Raw genomic sequence first — 8111 nt, 5'->3', positions numbered from 1 at the left:
CTCTCTCTCTCTCTCTCTCTCTTTAAAAAAAAAAAAATTCTCACTTAATACTACTTAGTATTCACTTGCCCAGATTTTCATATGACAAGGTTTCACACTCAGTACACAGTGGAAGACTATTGATGTTATAAAAATTTATAATTAATTTCTTATTAAAAGAAACATAAATATTGTCAATTGAAAAACTTATGAAGTTTTACTCATATTATTTTAACTATTGAGGAACATAAGCCCATTTCATTTAAAATTAAGTATCAAATATGCAGATTAATGCTATCTATTGATTACATAAGTGTGGATACATTTTCACACTAAATGAAGAGCTAGTGCGATCTACTTTTAGCACACGAGGGTACATATTGCACCTTAACCTGGTCTTTGAGCCCAATTCCCAGATGCACCCTTTAAAAAACATTAGCCTAGTTGATTGAGAAAGATGGAAACAAATCATTGCTGCACAGATTGCCAAGTTTTATAATAAAGATATGAGCAGATAGCATTAATGCTTCTGTTGTAGTGGATGCCCCTGGTTGTGTACCCTGATGTTCCCAGCCCGGGCTTTAAAGACTTAAACTCTTATTCCATCAGCTAATAAAGTGTGGGTTATTCACACTTTCCCAGAGTCCACCTCTACAACTTGCCTAAGCGTAACACCAACCCCTTTGTCCCATTATAGAAGACTCCAAAGGGTGGTGCCAGCTTGCTGCAGGACTGGCTAAGACTGGCATTCACACTGTCTCACAGCTCAGCTTCTCTTTGACAATGTCCTTCCACACACACAGGTATTGAGTGTAAGAACAGGGCCCCAATAAAATCCCTGTGTGCAAATGTGTCCTAGAGTCTCTTTTTTGAAAAAGTGACCTGTTATATCTGATCCAGCAAGACCATGAAAGACTTTTCAGATGTATAATAATTTAAGATCTATTTCCCTATGTATTAAAAAGTACTTGTTAAATGGAGAAAAAAAGGTATACAGTTCATTGAAAGAAAAGGAATGAAGCAACAAAACTCAAAGATGTGAAAGAATTTTCTTTATCAAGGTAAGTTGTATAATTTTGTTGGAATACCAGAGAAGCAATTTTAAAGTGACAGGGAATGGGACACAGATTAGGAAGGCTCCTAATTGCCAAAGTAAGAAATTTGGATTTTTCTCTTAGGTAGTAAGGAGTTATTTATGGAATGAATGTACAGTATAATACAGGTTTTTTTTTTTTTCCACAATGAAGCCAGATGCAGTTGTAAAGGTAGATTATAAGATGGTTGAAGAAGTGGAAGGGACAGGAAGCAAAAAGCAGATGCAATTTAGGAAATAAAGATTTTCAAGGGCTAAACTGAAGCAGGGAGGTTGAATAGGGAAGGGAGATGGGCAATATAATGAAAGTAGAAACAATCCTTGGGCAATTGGGGGTCAGAAATCAAGGCACAGGAAAGGTAGTGGTTTCTGTCCTGGGTCATGGAAGAGGCCACGATTGTAAATAGACTATAGCAACCAGTGAAAGGAGCGTGGTTGAGATTGTGCCATTGGAGGAGCAAAGATACTAAGAAGAGCCTCCTGGTGCCCTGCTGAAGGCATCTTCCTCAGTGGCTTAAGCTATGCATTACACAAATATGCAAAAGGTGTTGTCCTGTCCCAAAAGCGATTTATGGGTATTAGCATATTGAGAGTGGAATTCAGATTTGTAGTGAGGGAAGGGAAAAGCTTATCTTCCAATAGGAACTTCATACAGGAATCCATTACAGCCTAACAGAAAGTCAAAAGTTAGCTGGGCCATTTGCCAGAGAGAAACCACTTTCAACACCTGAGGAAAGCTGCAAAAGGTGCTGCTGAAAACACTCTGGAGCAGGACCATGGAGAAGTTGTAAGTTGCTTATTTTCTCTGACAGCAGGGATCCTGGAAGCAGTTATCTGCTACAATATTTTTTCTTTTGTGGGACACTAAAGCAGACTACATGCTGTAATTGTGTAGGCAAACGCCTTGACAATGGAGCCGACAAGCCTGTCAGACTTGACTAGATGGTGAGGGTGTTAACCCCGGCTTGCTTCTCGCTAGTAATAGGAAGTCATGCTGGTGCTCTGTGAAGCTCATTTTAAGCATTTCATATCACCAGAATCATACCTATTGGTACAAAACACTGAACGTGTAACTGAATGCTCTGTATACCTAATAACTTTCCCATGTGATTGAATCATACAAAAATAAAAGAATTGTTCGAAGAACAATTTGGCATCTTGAAAGTCCATGATCATCTGTATCAGATCATAAGGAATACATGTTAATAATGCAAAACCCAAGGTCCCCGTTTACCCTATTGAATTAGAATCTTGAGCAGGATTTCTCAGCCTTATCCCTATTTATATTTGAGACTGAATGACTCATTTTAGGACATCCTTTGTAGGATTTTACCCACATGATTCCAGGGAACAAACACACGTATAGGGACACAAACCTGTGATGACAATCAAGACACTGACAATTGTTTCTTGGGCAGCAAAATCACTCTTAGTTGAGAACCACTGTCTTAGAGAGATGGGTCTGAGAATCTGCTTTCTGGAAAGTACTGTGTCTTCCGTTGCTATTAGTACCCACTAAGTGATTCTTATTGCCATCAATTTTGAGAACCAGTGATCTGAGAAAAATGCATTATTCATTTGCTCATTTTCTCTTTTAATATCCGCTGAGTGCCTACTCAGTGCCAGCAAATCCTGCTCCATCTGAGAGCTGCTGCAGTGAAGAAAACACACCAAATTTCTGTCCTCGTTGAGCTCACTCAAAATGGAAAAAATAAAATAAAATGGGCAGGAATTTGAACTTTCTTTGTCCTTGTTTGTGCTCCAAAGAAAAACAAAACAGGGTGAAAACACAGGGAGTGACAGAAGGCAATAAATACATCAACAAGATAGTCAGGGATTTTTCTCTGCCTCTGAAGTGGAGATATATGAGTGGAGACTTGGATGAACTTGAGTCAAGTTTTCTGCAACTGCTGTTCCAGGACTCTGTGGGGTGGGATACCATTCCAGCATCCCCAGAGAAACTACCGCCATATGACATGTTCAGCTTATTTCAACCACAAGGAATCACATCAGTGTTCCTGACAGAAGCCTCATCTTTAAAATAAAAGTACAGTGAAGGAGTGCTTGGGCTAGAAGGCCTTTAGGGAGAGTATTAATCAGCCAGTGTCCACCAAGCTACATGGCCTCTAATTTGGGATGGAAAATGGTTAATCTTTCTGATCCTAAGTATTTTTTAAACATTTTTTTAAGTTGTAGGTTGGCACAATACCTTTTTTTTTTTAATGTGGTGCTTAAAAGATTGAGCCCAGTGCTTCACACATGCTAGGCAAGTGCTCTATCTCTGAGCTACAACCTCAGTCTCCTAAATATTTTTTCTAACCCTCCCAATAATTGGCCTCTAATCTATAAAGCATCAGAGTTGGTGTTCCTTTATGAAACCTGTATCTAAATCCTTTCTAATTTTAATTGAATCACTAGCTGCAGGGCTTGTTCATATCACAGACAGTCAACAGATGGTCACTCTTTTTCCTTTTCTCCAGTCTTTTCTAAATTCAAAGATGACTGCTAATTTACTTCCTGATCCCTTTTTCAGATCACAGTATTTGGCCATTCTTAGCTTTCATTTCTACTGTGCTTTAAGTTATTGCTTTCGCCCTTTGAATATTTTTTTTTATCAAAATCTTCTCTAAAACTTGAGATATCACCGTTAGATAGCATCTTCACCACAGCTGGCCCAACAAAAATCACTGCTTAATTTAGTAGATTATGCAGAGAATTTTAGTCATGCTCACACCTCAAACTATTACGCACCGACCACTGATCAGAATATCCTATAAAATTACAATAGTTGAGAGTATAATATCTTTTAAGTGGCTTGTGTTTTAATTTTTATCTCCAAAAGTTACAAATGTGAAACCAGTAACTTAAGCTTTGCATATTTTAGTGTCCTAGATGGTAAAATGGGAATGCTAATAGAATCTATCTCATGTCATTATGAAAGTTGAGAAGATGCATGAAAAACACTTAGCACAAACCCTGAAACAGTGATAGACTAAGATATAAATAAGTTTTTGTTAGGTATCAAAATAATAGTAATAACAATAACAACAACGAACTCTAAGCAAGGACAGAGACCAGACTTAAACTGGAATGGACCCATCTGGTTACAGTTCTCATAATCTAATTTCACCCCTGGACATTCCTGATTAACACAGGAGTTTTGGGGAGACACCTCATACTTAATTCATAATACTATCTATTAGATGGGAGAAGTGGAGGAAGGAGGAAAATATGTGTGGAGGGAGGTTTCTTTCCCCTCTTTCATGTAGTAAGCTATTAGTGCAAGCCCTAAATGTAACAAAATATGGGCTGGACAAGTTGGAACAATAAGCTCTAAAGCTGGATAGCCTCCTCCTGCACAGTGAGAATAACGATAAATGAATAAATTTTGCCCTCAAACTACATACACAAAACTGCTAGACATTGAGAATTCAGAATTGACAAAGCACATCTCTTGCTCTCCAGAGTTTACAACTAATTGGAAAAAGAGGAAAACATTAACATATGCAGAACCTGGCTTGGGATCCTTAAACCAATTTAATTAAAAAATTTAGGCTGGTGAGGTCATGCATACCTATAATCCCTGCTGCTCAGGGAACTGAGGCAGGAGGATCCCAAGTTCCCGGCCAGCCTACCCAACTTAGCCAGACCCTGTGTCAAAACAAAAATAACCGGAGGGCTGGTGATGTAGCTTGGTGGTAGTGCAGTGGTAGAGTGCCTCTGGTTCAATTCCCAGTACTGTAAAATAAAATAAAATTAAAAATTGGGTCCAATATAAGTAGTATAATGTAGCTGCCCAGCCATCAGGCCACCACCAGGCCACTGCTGATCGACTCTCCCATGGGGTGGGCTTTGCATTTCTGTTACTTTTGTCTTCAAGTATATCTTCCCCACACATCATCCAGTAGGAAAACCCTTCATAATTGTCTCATTTAGAAGAAAGTGACTAAATGAGTGCTGTGTGGAGGAGACTGGGCCTGGGATTAGAAGACCAGCCACTAGATTATTGCTTATATTTTTTTTTGTCAATTGTTTGGGGCTTTGAATAACTGACAAACTCATTAAAGGTGATTAATGGACTTTTATTTGTTTTTTTGGTTTATCGAGTGCTAGAACAGTTAAAAGCTATTCATGAGGAATTACCACAATGCATATTTTTTGTTAATGGTCTTTAACACACACACAAACACACACACACCTATATATATATATATATTTATATATATATATACACACACACACATATATATATGCATATGTATATACATATATGTATTATTGATATAAAATTTGCAGTAATGATTTATTTTGTTTATATGCAACCAATCAATTATTTATTGAGTGCTTAAACTGACTTGGAGTAGTTATTATGGCAACTTGGCAGCTGTGAGATAATTCATAGTCCCTAATAATGGGCAATTTATAAATCAGTTGGAAAAAGAGAGAAGACACAAATATATAAAGGACAGTTAAAATTTTAAGGCATTATTTGCAGAAGGCCAAATGATTTACTATAGAAAAACAGAGGCAAAAAAAAAAATTCCAGATGGTCAGTGATGATTTATACTGAAAATGGGAAATAAAGTTAATGGTAAAAGATTCGTGGAGTTTCTGGAATGTTTTTTGAAGGAAGAAGCATCCATTGAGGAAACACAGATAGAGTGGGCATGAACAGAGCCACAGAGCCAGGATTGTACAAAATGTCTATCTCAGACAGAATAACACTTGAGCTGGAATGTAAGTTGAAGAAAAGAGTATGTGTTAGAAGGCGATACTGCAGTCAGACCTGTGTTACTGCTTCTTGATCTACTGAGAGATATTGACAGGTCTTGCTCATGATCACAAACTGATGACAGATATGTTTTACATAGTAAATTTAATGGCAACGAGAGTAGAGCACCTCTTAGTGGCAGTGTAAGTTAAAACCAAGAAATAATTGTGAATTTAAAAATAAAATTGGAAGATTTTAGAAACCAATGATATAAGCTTATTTTATTAATCAAGTTATTTATTTTGCATTGCTGGGAATCAAACTCAACACCTCATGCATGCTAAGTAATCTCTCTAGCACTGAGCTATACCCCCAGTTTCAGGCAGATTTTAAAATAAGGAGGCCCAACAAGGAGGAAGAATGTAAATTGAAACCTGAGTGTTAAGATTGAGGGATTAAGAGTATTGTCGAGAGAAAAAAAAAAAAAAATCACACTGAGTGAAATACATTTGATGCTGAAATTAGATACTCAGTTGTTAAAATCCTGAATTAGCAATATAGTATTATGTAAGATGACACTATCAACTAGCTATGTTGATGAACTGTATTTAAGGGAGAATTCAAAAAGTATGTAATTTAAGAAGTCATTCATGATAGGAGACTGATGAAAATAAATATAGTATCGGAAAATAAAATCCATCGGAAAATGGCTGAAGATAAAACTTCAGAGTATTGCTCCATTTGAAATCATCAGGAAATTGAAAAATGAAATCAGAGAACTGGAAATAGGAAGAGAATTAGATAATGCAGAGTTACAGAATTTAAGAGAACAAAGAACTCCAAGAGAGTGGAGGTTGTTGAGAGTGTCAAATGTCGCTCAGAGGTAAGAAGAATACTTTTTCCCATGTACTTTTTCATAGATTTATACTGATCTGCAATGAGAAGAGTAAAGGCCTATGTATTATACATGGATAAATTTATCAATTAAAAGAATCATCTCTGGATTTTAAAAGGAAGAAGAAAGGCAATACCTTTCTTCTGCAATCGATTTTATTCCAACTTTCTCTTTGTGTTAAGCATGAGAACTAGACAGAGTTGTAGCAGGCACCAGAAGGAATATAGGAACAGATTACTGTTTCTTTTATGAAATGTTTTTTATTCTACTAGTGTCTCTTTAAAAATAAAAATCAACGAATAAATGTCCATTTAAATTGATCTTCTGTTGAACCGTGCGATTGGTCTGACATATAAATTAGTGCTTCTTAAATTTAACTACCCCCTTGGGATAAGACTGAGAAACAACAATGATATTTTATGGAGAGTGTCAAGCGGCTTTCCTTTACAGCACTTTTTTTCCTCTCTCTTTCTCCTCCCTCTCTCTCTCTCTCTCTCTCTAAGATGGACAGTGGGGACTATTTTAATAAAAATGTACTAATATGTGTTTAGGGTTTGATACAGCAGACATCTTTAGTACCACTCTGTTATGGAGATGTAAGGGCTATTACCTTTTGTAGAACAATTTTACATTGGAGTTCCTTGTACTCAGTGTCTTATCTGTCCCTTATACTCAGCATGACCTTGGGGAAATCATTTCACCACTCTAAGACATTTTCCTCCCCTTTGAAATGTGGGTATTGGTGCTCAGTCTTGTTTGTTACTCACAGAATCAACAAGGATCAAATGAGATGACATACATGGATTCTGCCATTGTGATGAATTATTGCTAGGCTTTACTCTTCCTGGAGGCAAAAGTCAGATGGATGTTGTTCCCAAGGAACTAGAGAATCTACCACAATGCCTAACAGAAGTCAGAAAGTAACAAATACTTATTGGATTTCACTACTTCCTGAGAAGTATAACCATGAAGATGATCACATGTGAAAGTATTGAAATATATACTGGAACCATGAAATAGAAAATTATGGAAACAAAGGCAGACTCAGCTCTCAAAGAAACATTAATCCATCCGCAAATATGACATCCTGTGAACCAGCCTACATCTGTCCCATGTGCTCAAAGCTTCCTAAGAAAAGAGGTGGCACAATTTTCACTGTGCTTTTTATTTCATGTCTAATAGTCTTTCTAGCTATTTCCCAAACTAGAGATTGTTTATTAGCAAATCTAGAAAATATAGCCAGAGGAACTGATAACACTCACAGAATAAGGTTCATAAAAATCCAACAAAAGGCAGGGAATAGGGACAGAAAGTAGATTAACTGTGAATAAAAAGGTTATGCCAAGCAATGTGGAAGCAAAGAATGGTAAATAAAATGTCACCAGGAAATGTCTGTTTTTCAGTGGAGTTCCTGAATATTTTTACTAAGACAC

The sequence above is a fragment of the Callospermophilus lateralis genome, chromosome 14 (assembly GCF_048772815.1).
Source record: "Callospermophilus lateralis isolate mCalLat2 chromosome 14, mCalLat2.hap1, whole genome shotgun sequence".
Taxonomy (NCBI): Eukaryota; Metazoa; Chordata; class Mammalia; order Rodentia; family Sciuridae; genus Callospermophilus; species Callospermophilus lateralis.
Note: the sequence above shows the minus strand (reverse complement) of the source record.